Here is an 18,513-nt window from a genome sequence, read left to right on the forward strand (position 1 = left end):
GCATTTAAATTATCTCACGTACAAATGGTAACTGTTATTATCACTATTGATAATTTGGTAATAATTATTATAATAATGTAAAGAATTATGAATTGAATAGTTAATTAGTTATCCATGGCTATGTAATAAATCAACTGCAAAATTTAGTGGTTGAAACCAACAATAACATTTATTATTGCACAGTTTCTGTAGGTCAGGAATTCACAAGCAGCTTAGCTGTGGTTCTGGCCCAGCAGCTCTCATTAGGATGCAAAGCCGAGATGTTGATCAGGGCCAAAGGACCTGCTTCCAAGGAGATTCGCTCACATGGCTGACAAGCTGGTGCTAGCTGTTGGCAAGAGACATTAGGTCCTTGCCATGTGGACCTCTCCATGTCCTCATGACATGGTAACTGGCTTCTCTCAGAACAAGCAATCCAAGAGATGGCAAGGCAAATTCTCTTATAACCTGGTCTTAACCATCATACATCATTATTTCATATCAGTTACACAGTGCAGCCCTTCAGTGAGGTAGGGGGAAAGCATGTGAATAACAGAAGAGGATCACTGGGAGTCTTTTTAAAGTTTGGCTACCACAGTAGTAAATAAACTGTACCTTTAACATTACCTCCTATACTATTTGAAAGGATGGAGCAAAAGTAAAATTTGCTTTCTTTCTCTGTACCACTTCTAAAATTGCAAATAATTCCAGTCATTTCTTAATGACATTAAATGTGTGATTATTTTTATTGTCATTCTCTTCCTGTTAAAGGTTTCTTTCAAATGACTAGTTATTTGAACAAGCATGAGGAAGCCTTATGATGTGGATACCTAATTGACATTGTAGTATAGCTAGAAAGTCAGTGTATTAATTTTCCCGGGGGGAAATGAAGTTTTATTTCCCTGATAAACAGTTATAATAATATAAAACACGATCTCAATCTTGCAGCATGGTAAAAAATAATATTAAGCAACTCTAACCAAATATTAAGAAATTCAGATTAGGATTATGCTGATTATCTTCCCACATCAGCAAACACACACACACACACACACACACACACACACACACAAATGCATTAGAACAATTTAAGAGACTATTCATTCAAGTTCTTAAATTGTATGGTTGTTTGATTCTTGTGTATTTTGAGGTACAGAGTGATGGTTTAACCACTTTTTAATAGATTTGGCATAATTTTTATTTAGCATAAAATGCAAAAAAAAAAGCTTCAGAGATTTCTAGCATAGCCTTGATAATAGCTCATCTTTCCCAACTTAAAATTTCATATCAGCAAACACAGCCACTGCTTTGGTTACCAAGAGAAATTTCCTGAGACAGTATGAATGTAGCGTGTTGGTATGAATGGCTGTTTTGTGTTAATGTCTTCTTTCTTTTTTAAAAAAGGTATTTATTGTTGAAAGTATTGCATATGTCCCCTTCTCCCCCCAGCCCCATTGACCCCTTTTGGCCCGCCTCTGCCTCCGACCCCAGGCCTTCACCACTTTATTGTCTGTGTCCATGAGTTATGTATATCCTATCTAATAAAAGAGAAACATGGTAATTGGCATACGACTGCTACCCTTCCCATTGGCTAATCAGCGAGATATGTAAATTAACTGCCAGCCAAGATGGCGGCTGGAAGCCAGGCAGCTTGAAACTAACATGAGGCTTGCTTGCTTCAGTGACGGAGGACTCCAACGTTCCCCGCCTGCCTTGCTGGCCTCTGAGCCTGCAGTTTAAGAAACATTGTAACAAATATAGAAGCTAAACAAAACCCCAGAAACCAGCTTTCAGCGAGCTGGGATCTCAGAGCTGGAGTTATACATTGTTTCAATTATAGAACCTAAACAAACCAGATACCTTCTTTCAGCATCAGAGGCCTCAGAGCTGGAGCCAGAGCTAAAGCTGGCCCAGAATAAAAAAAAAAGAAAAAACGGAGCAGTTGGGAGCTTCCATCACCCGTCAGCCCAAAAACAGCCCTCAGCCCCTCACCCAGAGTGGCCAAGCACCCCAGTGGGGAACCCCACCCTGAAGAGTGTGTGACCAGCTGCAAACAGCCATCATCCCCTCACCCAGGCTGGCCAGACACCCCAGTGGGGACCCCCACCCTGATCCAGGACACCCTTCAGGGCAAACCAGCCAGCCCCGACCCGTGCACCAGGCCTCTATTCTATATAGTAAAAGGGTAATATGCCTCCCAGCACCAGGATCAGTGGAGCTGCAAGGCCTCCAGGCACCAGGATCAGCGTGACAGGGGGTAGCGCCCAAACCCCCTGATCGCCCTGTGGCTCTGTGTGTGACAAGGGGCGGAGCCACAACCTCCCTATCAGCCCTGCTCTGTTCCTGACAGGGGAAGGCACCCCAACCCCCTGATCGGCCCTGCTCTGTGTCTGATAGGGGGGAGCTCCCCAACCCCTGATCGCCCTGCGGCTCTGTGTGTGACATGGTGCGGCGCACCAACCCCCCCACCCCACGGGCCCTGCTCTTTGTGTGAAAGGGTAGAGCCATAACCTCCCCATCGGCCCTGCCCTGAGTGTGAGAGTGGCGGCGCCCCAACCCCCTGATGGGCCCTGCTCTGTGGGTGATAGAGGGTGGCGCCCCAACCCCTCCCCCCATGGGCCCTGCTCTGTGTGTGATGGGGTAGAGCCATAACATCCCCATCGGCCCTGCCCTGAGTGTGACAGTGGTGGTGCACCAACCCCCTGATCCGCCCTGCTCTGTGGGTGACAGGGGGCGGTGCCCCAACTCCCCTATCAGCCCTACTCTGTGAGTGACAGGGGGCAGCTCCTCAACCCCCTGATGGGCCCTGCTCTGTGTGTGACAGGGGGGATCTCCCCAACCCCCTGATGGGCCCTGCTCTGTGCGTGACAGGGGGTGGCGCCACAACCTCCCCATCGACCTTGCCTTGAGTGTGACAGGGGGCAGCGCCCCAACCTCCCAATCGGCCCTACCCTGAGAGTGACTGAGGGTGGCATCGCAACCTCCCAATCCGCCCTGCTCTGTGCATGACCGGGGGCGGCGCCCCAACTCCCCAATCAGCCCTGCTCTGAGCCCGACCAGGGGCTGCACTTAGGGATTGGGCCTGCCCTCTGCCACCCGGGAGCAGGCCTAAGCCAGCAGGTCATTATTTCCCGAGGGGTCCCAGACTGCGAGAGGGCACAGGCTGGGCTGAGGGACCCCCCCCCCCCCGAGTGCACAAATTTTTGTGCACTGGGCCTCTAGTCTTTAGTAATAAAAGCCTAATATGCTAATTAGACTGGACAGCAGGACGACCTTCCGGATGAAGCTGGGGTTGTGAGGGCCGAGCCCCTTGCACTAATTTTGTGCATCAGGCCTCTAATATGCATATAAGTTCGTTGGTTGATCTCCTACCACCAACCCACCCTCCCCCACCTTCCCTCTGAGATTCCACAGTCTGTTCCATGCTTCCATGTCTCTGGATCTATTTTTGTCCATCAGTTTATTTTGTTTATTAGATTCCACATATGAGTGAGATCATGTGATACTTGTCATTCTCTGACTGGATTACTTTGCTTCGCATAATACTCTACAGGTCCCTCCATGCTGTCTCAAAGGGTAAGAAATCCTTCCTTTTTTTTTACCGCTGCATAGTATTCCATGGTGTGATGTACCAGTTTTTTATCCACTCATCTGCTGATGGGCACTTGGGCTGTTTCCAGATCTTAGCTATTGTAAATTCCACTGCCATGAACATAGGGGTGCATTCATTATTTCTGGTTGGTGTTTTGGTATTCTTAGGATATATTTATAGAAGTGGGACTACTGGGTCAAACGGCAGTTCTATTTTTAATATTTTGAGGAAACTATCTACTGTTTTCCATAATGGCTGCACCAGTCTGCATTCCCACCAGCAATGAACTAGGGTTCCCTTTTTTCCACATCCTTTCCACCACTTGTCATTTGTTGATTTGTTGATGGTAGTCATTCTGACAGGTGTGAGGTGATACCTCATTGTTGTTTTAATTGCATCTCTCTGATGATTAGTGACTTTGAGCATTTTTCATGTCTCTTTGACATCTATCTGTACGTCCTCTTTGAAGAAGTGTCTATTTAGGTCCTTTACTCATTTGTTTAAAAAATATATATTTTATTGATTTTTTACAGAGAGGAAAGGAGAGGGATAGAGAGTTAGAAACATCGATGAGAGAGAAACATTGATCAGCTGCCTCCTGCACACTCCCTACTGGAGATGTGCCCGCAATCAAGGTAGATGCCCTTGACCGGAATTGAATCTGGGACCCTTGAGTCCGCAGGCTGATGCTCTCTCCACTGAGCCAAACCAGTTAGGGCCTTTGCTCATTTTTAAGTTAGATTCTTTATCTTCCTTTAGTTAAGTTGTATTATTTCTTTATGTATTTTAGGTATTACTCGTTATCAGACGTATCATTGGCAAATATGTTCTTCAAAACAGTGGGCTCCTGTTTAATTTTGTTGATGGTTTTGTTTACTGTGCAGAAGGTTTATATTTTGATGTAGTTCCATTTGTTTATTTTTTCTTTTGTTTCCCTTTCCCTGGTAGATGTATTGGTGAACATATTGCTACCAAGAAATGTCTGAGATTTTGCTGACTATGGTTTCTTCTAGGGCAAGGGTGGGCAACCTTTTTGTGAGTGCGTGCCAAAACCAGCAAAATCTCTGACTCAAAATTCTTCTGCGTGCCAACCCAAATTTTTTGAGAACATGTTACGCCTACTTGAAATCTCTTAAGGTGTACGTATGTGAAGAACCTTGAAGAAATAATAAAATTCATTTGAGCAACAAAAACACAGTATATGATGATGAAAAATACATTTATTTTTTAATGTATACATGTACACTGATAGTTCGACAGAAAACTTTATGACTCCGTTTGATATTATCAGTGGGACTTTTGCTGCTGCATCACTGATGACAGAGATTTTACATCAGGTTTATATTTCATGACCTTCAGAGATATGCACGAGCTACTACTTTCATCCGTCAGGCTACTCCTATTATGAGACTTAACAAAATTCATCACTGAGAACAAAGATTCACAAGCGTATGTGGATGAAAACATGGAGAGTAACACTGTTGCAAAGTTTTTTAAACAGAAAAAAATTTTCTGGAATGGCATTCAAAGTCCTCAATGGTTCGTTTTCGACACTTCTCTCTGGTACTGTCTCTAATCGCTTTTTTCAATGTTTTCCAAGTCAACTCTAAGGTCAATAAATTTCTGCTTCCAAATTGAGCTACTCTGAAATTCAATCAACTGCATTTCAAAGTCAGCCATGTCTATCCATGAAAATATTTGTAAGTTTAGTTCCTCCAGTTTCATGCTGTCTGGAAACCTCATGAATTTTCCATCTCTTCCAGTTCTCTGAATTTTGCAAATCTTGAGAAGAACTGCTCAATAGTTGACTCGATGATGTTTAAAAAATCTTTGGAAGGCTTTGACAATCTGTTCTGTCATCTTTTGGGAAGTCTTTGATGTGCCTCTTGAGGTTTGGGAAATATCTAAATCTCTCACCATCCACATCTCCCTTAAAGACTTCCAGTTTCTTTTCAAAAGCCTTTATGTAACCAAACATAACATCAAGTGTCTTGCCAGTTCCTTGTAATTTAACATTTAAATCATTCAAATGTTCACAAAAATTGTAAATGGAAGATTATAAGAAAGGGTTTCGCGTGCCAGCAAAAGTTACTGGCGTGCCATGTTTGGCACGCATGCCAGGGGTTGCCCACCCCTGTTCTAGGGTTTTTAGAGTTTCATGACTTCCATTTAAGTCTTTTATACATTTTGAGTTTATTTTTGTATATGGTATAAGCTGGTAGTCTACTTTCATATTTCTTAATGTATCTGTCCAATTTTACCAATACCATTTATTGAAGACTATCTTGACTTTATTGTATGCTCTTGCCTCCTTTGTAAAATATTATTGGGCATAAAGGCTTGAGCTACTTTTTTGGCATCTTTGCTCTGTTCCATTGATCTATATTCCTGTTTTTGTGCCAGTACCAGGCTGTTTTTATTATATTGGCTTTGTAGTATTACTTGAAATTTAGTATTGTAATCCCTCCAACTTTGTTCTTCCCAAGGTTGCAGCAGCTATTCAGAGTTTTTTTGTTTTTTGGTTCCATATAAATTTTTGGAATATTTGTCCTAGATCTGTGAAGTATGCTGTTGGCATTTAAATAGGGATTGCATTGAATCTATAGATTGCTTTCGGTAGTATGGAAATCTTAATGATGTTAATTCTACAAATCCATGAATGTGGTATATTCTTCCATTGGTTTATATCTTCCCCTATCCCTTTTCTAATATCCTATAGTTTTCCAAGTACATGTTTTACTTTCTTTATTAAGTTTATTCCTAAGTATCTTAATTTATTTTTGTTGTAATGGTAAATGGGATTATTCATTTAGTTTCTCTTTCTGAGAGTTCATTATTGGAGTATAAAAATGCCATCAATTTCTCAGAGTTAATTTTGTATCCTGCTACATTGCTGAATCCATTTATTAAATCTAGTAGCTTACTGATGGAGTCTTTAGGGTTTTCTATGTACAATATCATGTCATCTGTGAATAATGACAGTTTTATTTTCTCCTTTCCAAATTGGATGCCTTTTATATTTTCCTTTTGTCTGATAACTGTGGCTAAGACTTCCACTACTATGTTGAATGAGAGTGATGAAAGTTCCTATTCTTAGGGGAAATGGTTTTAGTTTTTGCCCAAAGAGTATGATATTGGCTGTAAGTTTGTCATATATGGCCTTTATTATGTTGAGGTATAATCCTTCTATGCCCATTTTGCTGAAAGTTCTTATCAAAAATGGGTGTTGGATTTTGTCAAATGCTTTTTCTGTGTTTATTAATATGATCACATTTTTGTCTTTTGTTTATATGATGTATCACATTTATTGACTTGTGAATATTGTACCAGCCTTGCATCCCTGGGATAAATCCCATTTGGTCATGGTGTATGATCTTTTTAACAGATTGCTATATCCAATTTGCTAATATTTTGTTGAGGACTTTAGCATCTATGTTCATCAGGGATATTGGCCTGTAATTCTTTTTGTTGTGTCTTTGGTTTTGGAACTAGGGTAATGCTGGCCTCATAAAAAGAGGTTGGGAGTGTTCATTCCTCTTCAGTGTCCTGGAATAGTTTTAAGAGTATTGGTATTAGTTCTTCTTTGAATATTTGGTAAAACTCCCTTGTGAAGCCATGAAGGGCTTTTGTTTGCTGTGAGTCTTTTGATTACTGCTTCAATGTCATCAGTTGTTATTGGCCTATTCAGGTTTCCTGATTCTTCCTGATTTAGTTTTGGAAGATTATATTTTTCTGAAAACTTGTCCATTTCATCCACATTGTCCAGCTTGTTGGCAAATAGCTGTTTATAGTATTTTTTTTTTATAATATTTTGTATTCTGTGGTATCAGTTGTCACTTCAATGCTTTTGTTTCTGATTTTATTTATGTGAGCCCTTTCTCTTTATTTCTTGATGAGTCTTGCTAAGGGTTCATAAATCTTGTTTATCTTTTCAAAGAACCAGTTCTAGATTTCATTGATCTTTTGTTTTGTTATTGTTGTTGTTTTTTACTCTCTATGTCATTTATTTCTGCTCTGATCTTTATTTCCTTCCTTCTACTTTGGGCTTTTCTTGTCATTCTCTTTTTGATTCTTTTAGTTGCAGAGTTAAATACTTAATTATTATTTTTTCTTGTTTTTTGAGGTAGGCATGTATTGCTATAAACTTCCCTCTCAGGACTGCTCTTGTTGTGTCCTATAGATTTTGGGTTGTTGTGTGTTCATTTTCATTTGTTTCTAGGAAGATTTTAATTTCTTTCTTGATCTCATTGGTAACCCATTCATTGTTTAATAACATGCTATTTACCCTCCATGTGTTTGAATGTTCTGAGTGTTTTTAATGTAGTTTGTTTCTAATTTCATTCCATTGTGATCTCAGAAGATGCTTGATATATTTTCAATCTTCTTGAACTTGTAGAGACTTTTGTGTCCTAACATGTGGTCTGTCTTTGAGAATGAACCATGTGCATTTGAGAAGAATGTGTATTCTGCAGCTTTGGGGTGAAATATTCTTTAAATATCAATTAAATCCATCTGATCCACTGTGTCATTTAGAGTTCCTGTTTCCATGTTGATTTTTGATCTGGAAGATCTATCCAGTGGAGGCTATGGGGTGTTAAAGTCCCCAACTATGACTGTATTGCTCTCTATCTCTCCATTAAAGTCCTCCAGAAGTGTTTTTATATATTTAGGTGCTCCTCTACTGGGTGCACATATGTTTACCAGGCTTATATCTACTTGTTGGATCAATCTCTGTAGTATTATGCTGTGGCCTTTATTGCCTCCTGTGATGGCCTTTAAAGTCTATTTTGTCAGATATGAGTGTTACTACCCCAGCTTTATTTTGTTTCCATTTGCATGGAAAATTTTTTCCATTCCTTCACTCTCATCCTGTGTAAGTTTTTTGTTCTAAGGTGGCTCCCTTGTAGACAGCATATAATTGAGGTGTGTTTTTATTTCCATTCAGCTACATTTGTGCACTGGGGCAGGGAGGTGTCCCTCAGCCTGGTCTATACCCTCTTGCAGTCCAGGACCCCTTGGGAGATGTCTGACTGCTGGCTTAGGCCTGCTTCCCCTGGGGAGCAGGCCTAAACCAGCAGGCAGACATCCCCAGAAGGGTCCTTAGCACTGCTGTGGGGGCGAGAGAGGCTCCTGCGATTGTTGCTTCGCTCGCCAGCTCTGAGTCCAACTTCTGGCTGAGCAGCGATCCTCCTGTGGGAGCACACTGACCACCAGGGGGAAGCTCCTGCATTGAGCGTCTGTCCACTGGTGGTCAGTGCACATCATAGCAACTGGTCATTCTGCCATTTGGTCAATTTGCATATTAGCCTTTTATTATATGAGATAGGTACTTATTTATACCTATGTTTCTCACTCTGTATTTCTTCTCATTACAGCAGTCCCTTTTGCATTTCTTGCAGTGCTGATTTGCTGGTGATAAACTATTTTTACCTGTTTTTGTCTGGGAAGCTCTTTAATTCACCATCCATTTTGAATGATATCTTTGCTGGATATAGTAATCTTAGTTTCAGATCCTTGCTTTTCATTACCTTGAATTCTTCATGCCATTCCTTCTGGCCTATAAAGCTTCTGATGGAAAATCAACTGACAGCCTTATGGGAGCTCCTTTGTAGATAACATATTGCTTTTCTCTTGCTGCCTTTAAGATTCTCTCTTTTTCTTTAATTTTTGGCATTTTAATTATGATGTGTCTAGGTGGGCCTGTTTGGGTTCTTCTTGCTTGGGAATCTCTGTGCCTCCTGAACTTGTGGAGCTTTTACCTTCACTAGGTCAGGTAAGTTTTCTGCTATTATTTCTTCAAACACATTCGCTATCCCTTGCTCATTTTCTGCACTTTCTGGCTATCCTATGATGCAAATATTGTTACATTTCATGTTGTCCCACAGCTCCCGTACACTGTCCTCCTGGGTTTTTTTTTAACTGTTTTTCCTTTTTGGTTCTCTGATTGAGTGATTTTTTTTCTACTTTGTCTTCTAATTCGCTGATCCAATCCTTGGCTTCCCCTAATCTGCTGTTCATTCCTTCAAATGTGTTCTTGACTAGTGCTATGTCATTCTTCATTTCCAACTGGTAATTTTTCACAGTTTCTATATCTTTTCTCATACTGTTGAGCATCCTTATAATCATTATTCTAAACTCAATATCTGATACATTACTTATATCATTTAGCTCTTCTTCTGGAGGATTCTCTGTTCTTTTATTTAGGGCTTGTTTTTTGATTTCCCATTTTGGCTGCCTGTTTGGATTTGTGTCTATGTTTTAGCTAGATCTTCTAATGACTCCCAGTCTCTAGTGCAGGATGTCAGGCGCTGTTTGTGACTGCCCCAGAGTACTGTTTGGAGCTATCAGCAATCCACAGCTTGTGGCTCCCTCTGCCGGGGCTGGGTGCCTTTGAAAAGGACCAAGAAATGCATCAAGGTCTGTTTTTCCTAGCCCTTGATCCAGAAGTAGATCAAGTAAAGACTTAGAGCATCTAGAGATCCAGATCTGCCTATAGTCTTATTGTTATTCTCAGCCTTAATAACCCTCAGGCTATCAACCAAAGCAAGGTATAGACTCCACAGGGCGAGGTGAGAGTTTTTACAATAGGGTGGGGCAATTGCTCCCTCCCTCCCCCCCCCCCCCCCCCCGGGCAAACTCTGCCTAGATGGTAAAGTCTGCTGGAGAAAGATGTCCTCTGCAATGTGAGGGAATGACTCAGCACAGGGAACCAGAGTGTCTGCCTTCTGAGCTCTAAACCCAGAGCCCCCAACTCTAGATTCTCCTCACACAGCTCTAGTCCACTCTGCCCTGCTGGAGCCCAAAGTGGGTGACTACACATGAAATTTCATGTGTTGCCCCTTTAAGAGGTTGCCTGCATTTCCAGTCATCTCTTCCTGGCAGTCAGCAACCCTGCTGATTTTTTGCAGCCAGATGTTATGCAGGCAACTTTCTCAGTTCCAGTGCCTTGGACTGGGGAGCTCAGCTTGAGGTTTAGATCCCAGAGTTCTCAGTGGTAACCCCCACAGCTGAGATATACCTCCAGCACTTTAGCTGTTGCCTTTGGGAGCCCTGCCAGCCCTTTTGTATCTCCACCTTTTCTACCAGTCTCTATGAAGTCTCCACTCTCCATTTGGTTATCAGGGTTCTTTCCATCTAGTCTTCAGTTGATTATTCGGGATGGTTTTTGGTATTTTAGCTGTAATTCCAGTTTGGTCCTAGGATATTGTCAGTGTAGCTTTCACTTAATCCACCACCATTTCAGAACTCTAACATCTTCTTTCTGACCTCTATACCAAGGACAGGAAGAAATGCTAGATTTGAAACTCTTAAAAGCTAACCAAAAAAAAAGTAAGTTAAAGGGTAAGAGGTGAGAAGACAAAGTATGAGTATCCTTTCAGAAACAATAAAAATAACATAGATTTAAAGTTGAGTAGAAACAAGTCATATATCATTCTATGTCTGGAAAATCTTGTATATAACCAAAAATTGTTTTTCCTGACAGGCGGACAAGCTGAAACTTAGGAATACCTGCTTTGTCAGCAGGCTGTCAAGTGCCATGCTCACATCTGGGTTTTCTGAAGTTTTGCCATAATTTATACCTTTTCTTTTCAAGCTGTAATTCGGGTCATGTTGTACTCTCCAAGATAATAAATAGTAAAGAGCATGTAGGGCCAGTCTTCCATTCACTTTGCCTTTCACCCTGCAAAAGGGTGCCTTCTAACTACCATCTTTATGGTACCCCATTAGGGTGTCCCCTTTTAGAAAATTCTATTGTTCTAGGTCATTTGAAATGCTACTACATGAAATAGGTCATCAAGCATACACACTGCATAATGTATGGCTCAAGCCACACCTAGACTATGCAAGGGTAGTGTTCCAAATTATGAAAATTTGGATCTTATCAAAAAGCTATCTGAATGCAAATGAACCTTTCATGCCTTAACAACTGCACAGGAAGCTGTAGGACTGTAGCTTGCACTCAGTTTCTTAGAAATCTCTAAATCTCTCCTGTCACTGGAGACACTATTTTAACTACCCTCATATTTAGAAGATACGAGAGAGTTGTAAGTGTCAACAGCTGGGCCCTGAAATCCTAGAATCACTTGGCTATAAGTGCCTGAACACAGGGGCGGCCCCACGTGAGTAGAGGGTGTCTGGAGCAGGGGCAGCAGAAATGAAGTTCCTGGGTTTTCTCCAAGGTTGCTATCTGCTTGCCCGAGTGGCTGCCCCTCTCCTCAGGGAGGCAATGGCTTCCAAACTCCCTCATGTGTTCATCCTCGGGCTGCCGGGTTTGGGCAGGGGCACCAAAACTTTGGCCTCCAGCATCTCTCCAGCGGCCACTACTTGCGGGAGAACACCAAAGCCAGGCTATGTGATCACACGCCTGGAGAACAGGCAGGATCAGCACTGCCTACTAGATGGTTTTCCTAGCACATTGGTTCAGGCTGAAGCCCTAGCCAGAATCTGTGACCTGGAGCTAGTAATCACTCTGAACATTCCGTTTGAAACACTCAAAGAACATCTCAGCCAACGTTGGATTCACCCTCCTAGCTGAAGGGTATATAACCTGTACTTCAATCCAACTCTTGTACCTGGGTTGGATGATGTCACTATTGAACTGTTGGTCCAGCAGGAGGATGATGAACTGGAAGCAGTTGCTCCCAGGCTAAGACAGTACAAGGATGTGCAAAGCCCTCTTGAACTGTACAAGAACGGAGAAGTGCTCCACCAATTTTCTGAATGGAGACTAACACCATCTGGCCCTAGGTTTACATGCTTTCCTCAAACAAGATCACCTTTATTCAGCCCAAAGAAGCATACTGAGCTGGCCCAGTGGAAGAAAGAGGAAGACATAGTTAGTTGTTCTTCCAATTGTACGTGTAGTGTGGTGCCGTGTCCCAATTAGAAGCTAGCTGAGATAGCTTGCGGCATCTCGTCTTGTTTAAATGGTGAACTGATATGAAAACTAATGAGTCAAAGGAGTTCATGAAGAGGCTCCTCTCTGCCTTTCGAAAAAAGGGGCAGCTAAACATATTGCAGATGCCTCTGCACAGGCGTCAAGCCCTTCACAAGAAAATGAGGACAGGCTGGATTTCAAACAGTGTATAACGGCCAGTGATGGCGAACCTATGACACGTGTGTCAGAGGTGACACGCGAACTCATTTTTTTGGTTGATTTTTCTTTGTTAAATGGCATTTAATTATATAAAATAAATATCAAAAAATATAAGTCTTTGTTTTACTATGGTTGCAAATATCAAAAAATTTCTATATGTGACACAGCACCAGAGTTAAGTTAGGGTTTTTCAAAATGCTGACACGCCGAGCTCAAAAGGTTCACCATCACTGGTATAACCCAAGCTCTAGTGGATTTTTTACCGTCATGTTGTTGCCATAGTGGTAGCCTTTTTACCCATGATGGTGGTGGTCTCTAGTTCTCCCACCCCCTAAGGGCTGTTGAACCATAGCATCAATAGGCCTGAGAATGCCAAGGAATGTAGCCCACGCTTTGTCCCACGTTCTCTGTTATGTGCCCCCTGTAGACAACGAGGTTGAAGCCAATTACTCACAATGGTCACTTCTCTGACTTTGAGCAACTGTATCCACAATTTATTGTTTTGTTAGAGCAACATTTCCCTTTCTGCATTTATGCTCCATAGAATCTCTCCTTTTCAGACATCCTGGAATGAAAGGATTTGGCTTCTCCTATTTTGATTAGACTGTGTTTTTTACATCTGTTTCCTTCCCTCCCTTTCTCCCTATAGATACTTACTGCTTTTATGCCTCTGAACTTCCTTTCTCAGAGCTCAGAGCTAGGGGGTGATGTCAGATCATTTCATGCACCAGGAACTGAGCTCTTAGAGGGTCTACTTAAACTGCTGGTCTTACTATCATGGGTGTTCCTTTCTTTTTTTGTGTGGAAAAATAAAAGCCTCATGGTCTTTTGTAAATTCTCAAAAAGTAAGAAATATTCACCTACATAAATATTAAAAGATCATATGTATAAACTAGAGGTCCGGTGCACAGATTTGTGCACCAGTGGGGTCCCTCAGCCTGGCCTGCACCCTTTCACAATCCAGGACCCCTCAGGGGATGTAGGAGTGTGCAAAGCGGCAGGCGGCCGGCGAAGAGCCCAAGCCTGGGCCAGGTGCCACATTGCTGCTGCTCATCCAGGCCCCGCTGCACCTGCTGCTGCTGCTCAGTAGCACTGCCTTGGAGGCAGGAAAGGCTCACAGCGAAGCAGCTGCACTCGCCAGCATGAGCCCTCATCTGGCTCACATCAGTCAGCTGAGCAGCAATGCCACTGTGTGAGCACACAGATCACCAGGGGGCAGCTCCTGCATGGAGCGTCTGCCCCTTGGTGGTCAGTGCACGTCATAGCAACTGGTCATCCAGTTATTTAGGTTTTTATATATATAGATGTAAAAAGACCATGTGGAATTACTGGACTAAAAGAATAGTTTACCTTTATTCAAGACAAAAAGAAATATATTTTGAAAATGCTGCTAAATGTTTGTGCTGACAGCATTTCTCTACTGTGAGTAAATAGTTGGTAAAGGGAATAGAGCCTGCGATTGAGGAAACATGTTGCACTAGCTATGCCTAGACTAAAGATGACAGCTTTACAACAAGGAGAAAACAAAATCTTAATTTTTTTCTAGTCCAAAGATTCTATAGGGTAGTCATAAAGTTTAAAAATACATATAATACTATTTTGTCATTTATTGTAATATAATATCAATAAATCACTAATTAAGGATTTGCTTGGTTTCCAGACTTGGTGACCACCTTATATAATTAATTCTTGCTCTCCTCTGGGAAGTACAATGAAATTTATTCCAGTTGCCTTAAAAATAAATATTCCAGTGAGGGTCCTTCTCTATTCTTGGGGATGACTTCCGTGTAATCATTACCTTTGGAGTTTGGGGGAGAGGGATAGGAAATAGGAGAGGGCATGATCCCTAATTTCATAATCTACTCCTCCATCCTTCACTCCCCTCTCCTTTCTAGCAAAATAGCTGCAGCGAGTGTCAGGGTTACTCAGCGTGTCTCACGTGTTTGATGTTTCTGAGACACAGCCCAACAACTGAGGGGCCCTTTGTGAGGTGAGAAAAATCAAAGACAAACAACTTTTCCCTGATCTTTGAAAGATGATTCTTGTTTCATGTTCAGTGACCTAAAATATATATGTATATACACTAATAAAAGACAAAGATGTTAATTGACCATACCTTTGCTATGCCCTCAGCCATGCCCACCAGCCAATCCGGGCGACTATATGCAAATTAACCCAACCAAGATGGCGGCCAGCAGCCACAGAGCTGGAGCAAGCAGGAGGCTTGGTTGCCCGTGCGATGGAGGAAGCCAAGCTTCCCGCCTGCCCTGAGCTGGCTGCGGCTTCCGCTCATGGTAAAAAAGTTTCAATTATAAAAGATAAATAAATCCCAGATACCTGCTTCCAGCCAGCCTCCACTGGGAGCTTGGGTGGCTGGGGGCTGTGGCCAACCTGCAAACAGCCATCAGCCACTCACCCAGAATGGCCACACCCTCACATGGGGTGAGGGTCCCTGCTGGGGGGCTTGGCCAGCCTGAAAACAACCATCAGTCCTCACTCAGGCTGGCCACACTCTCATAGGGTGAGGGTCCCTGCTGGAGGGCTTAGCCAGCCTGAAAACGGCCTTCAGCCCCTCACCCAGGATGGCCAGGCACCACAGTGGGGACCCCCACCCTGAAGGGGCTTTGGCCAGCCTGCAAACAGCCATCAGCCCCTCACCCAGGATGGCCAGGCACTCCTATATAATAAAACAGCAATATGCAAATTGACCCTAACAGCAAAATGACTGGGAATGACTGGTCACTATGACACACACTAACCACCAGGGGGCAGATGCTCAATGCAGGAGCTGCCCCCTGCTGGTCAGTGCGCTCCCACAGGGGGAGCTCTGCTCAGCCACAAGCCAGGTTGAAGGCTGCCAGTACAGCGGTGGTGGTGAGATCCTCTCCCACCTCCTCAGCAGCGCTAAGGATGTTCGACTGCAGCTTAGGCCTGGTCCCCACTGGCAAGTGGACATCCCCCTAGGGCTCCTGGGCTGCCAGAGGGATGTCTGACTGCCATCTTAGGCCCAATACCCCAGGGAGTGGGCCTAAGCCAGCCAGTGGTCATCCCCCAAGGGGTCCCAGACTGCGAGAGGGCACAGGCCAGGCTGAGGGACCCCCCCCCACACCAAGTGCACAAATTTTTGTGCACAGGCCTCTAGTGTGTGTGTGTGTGTGTTTGTGTGTGTGTGTGTGTATATATATATATATATATATATATATATATATATATATATATATAATTTCTGGTTTTCTTCAATATAAACTCCTTCAATTATATTGTAAAACTTTGTCTGAAAACATTTTCAAAAAAATAAAATTCAAGGGACAGCTTTTCTTGGTTTTCATTATGCTGCCACACACACCGTTCCTTCACTGCTATGCATGAATAGTTTGGATGGGCTCTAAGATTCCTACCTATACTCACATGCTGTGATTCTAACTAGTTCTGAATTCATTTTTCTCTCCATTATCTTGACTTGTTTAGAACTTGTTTAGAACTTGAAAACTTTGCTGTTTAATACCCTTTAGCCTTAATGCAAACATAAAATAGGTACCATTTATCAAAGGCTTATTGAGTGATATGTGTAGTTTTACAGCCTTTATAAATAAATACAGGATGGGACAAAAGTAGGCTTACAGTTGTTCAAATGGAAAATAATACAATAATTAATAAATAATAATACAGAATAAACTGTACTCACAACTGTAAGCCTACTTTTGCCCCACGCTGTATTTCATCTCTCAAGCATCCTACATTTATAGAAGAAGATGAGGTCAGATATGAGAAGTCCATTGCCCAGGCTCCTGCTGCCAATAAACAGTGTAGCCAGGACTCACACTCAAGTTTTCCAGACTCTGCAGCCTGAGTTTGCTCCTGGATGTAAACTACCTGTTTCCTGTCCCAAGCAACCCAGGGAACGAGCTTGCTTGGTTTTACTTGTATTTAAGAGTGGCCTCACATAAAAAATAGCAGTGTTCCTTATGGTGACATTTAGCTTTATATGACACTCTTCTTATTCTTCCCTTTGCTTAAGCAAAGAAACACTGCTAGAAGAAAGTCTGAGCATTGATCCTCCTCCATAATTACTCATCTATTGATATAAAAACCCTGGGTGTAATGTCACGACTGAGGTTCAACCAACCCGAAGGAAGTCAGTCCTGCAGGGGTCATCCTGGAAATGGCTGTGCCCTCCCTGAGCTGTTTCCCGCAAGGGGGCGAGGTTTCAGGCAGGAACCCACCCTCAGAGTGTGGCCGCAATGAGTTCTGGGTCCTCTTAGCAACAGCGACGCCCTCCCCAAGCTGTTTCCAGTAAGGGCAGCGAGGTTTGAGGCAGGAACCGGTTTTCGGTGCATGGACACATTGAGTCCTGGGCCATGTTGCCAAGGGGTATGCCCTTCCCGAGCTGTTTCCCAGGAGGGTGAGGTTTGAGGCAGGAACCGGCCCTCAGAGCATGGAGACATATCTTTATAAAGTTTTAATACATTATAGTAGAGGTCGTGGTGGTACTGTTTTACCCACAGCGTCTATAGGAATTGCTGCAAATTTACTTCTCAGTGGAAGCACCTTTCATTCCCAATATAAATTACCCATTCCACCAAATGAAACTTAAATTTCTAGACTCTATATAAACAGTGAAGTTGCTGAAACTATTAAAAAGGCCCAACTTCTCATTATTGATGAGTGCACCATGGCATCCAGTCATGCTATAAATGCCATAGACAGATAAGAGAAATTATGAATTTGAATGTTGTAGTTGGTGGGAAAGTTCTCCTTCTCGGAGGGGATTTTCGACAATGTCTCAGTATTGTACCACATGCTATGTGATCGGCCATAGTACAAATGAGTTTAAAGTACTGCAATGTTTGGGGATGTTTCAGAAAGTTGTCTCTTACAACAAAAATGAGATCAGAGGATTCTGCTTATAGTGAATGGTTAGTAAAACTTGGAGGTGGCAAACTTGATAGTTTTCATTTAGGAATGGATATTATTGAAATCCCCTGTGAAATGATTTGTAATGGGTCTATTATTGAAGCTACCTTTGGAAATAGTATATCTATAGATAATATAAAAAACATATCTAAACTTGAAATTCTTTGTCCAAAAATTGAGCACGTTCAAAAATTAAATGAAGAAATTTTGGATATACTCGATGGAGATTTTCACACATATTTGAGTAATGATTCTATTGATTCAACAGATGATGCTGAAAAGGAAAATTTTCCCATCGAATTTCTTAAAGTATTACTCCTTCAGGAATGCCATGTAATAAATTAAAATTGAAAGTGAGTACAGTCATCATGCTATTGAGAAATCTCAATAGTAAATGGGGTCTTTGTAATGGTACCAGATTTATTATCAAAAGATTACGACCTAACATTATTGAAGCTGAAGTATTAACAGGATCTGCAGAGGGAGAGGTTGTTCTGATTCCAAGAATTGATTTGTCCCCATCTGGCACTGGCCTCCCATTTAAATTGATTCAACAACAGTTTCCCGTGATGCCAGCATTTGTGATGACTATTAATAAATAACAAGGACAAATTCTAGACAAAGTAGGAATATTACTACCTGAACCCGTTTTCACACATGATCAGTTATATGTTGCTTTCTCTCAAGTTCAAAGAGCATGTGATGTTAAAGTTAAAGTTCTAAATACTTCATCACAAGGGAAATTAGTCAAGCAATCTGAAAGTGTTTTCACTCTTAATGTGGTATACAGGGAGATATTAGGATAAGTTTAATCACTTTATCAGTCATTGTTTGCACCATTGTTGTTTTTATATCATGTTTTGGTTGTTTTTATATCATGTTTTTGTCATTTTCATATCATGTTTTTGTTGTTTTTATATCATGCCTCTGT

General features: G+C 42.1%; 1 protein-coding gene and 1 pseudogene across 1 annotated transcript in view; one reads left to right on the forward strand and one right to left on the reverse strand.

Annotated features, from left to right (window-relative positions):
- The window catches only part of ST8SIA6 (ST8 alpha-N-acetyl-neuraminide alpha-2,8-sialyltransferase 6), a 151,209-nt gene that overhangs the window by 65,675 nt on the left and 67,021 nt on the right, over positions 1-18,513 (reverse strand). The window lies entirely within an intron of this gene.
- On the forward strand, positions 11,799-12,376 carry LOC132226788 (adenylate kinase 4, mitochondrial-like; annotated as a pseudogene).

The sequence above is a fragment of the Myotis daubentonii genome, chromosome 1 (genome assembly GCF_963259705.1).
Source record: "Myotis daubentonii chromosome 1, mMyoDau2.1, whole genome shotgun sequence".
In the NCBI taxonomy this organism is placed as follows: domain Eukaryota; kingdom Metazoa; phylum Chordata; class Mammalia; order Chiroptera; family Vespertilionidae; genus Myotis; species Myotis daubentonii.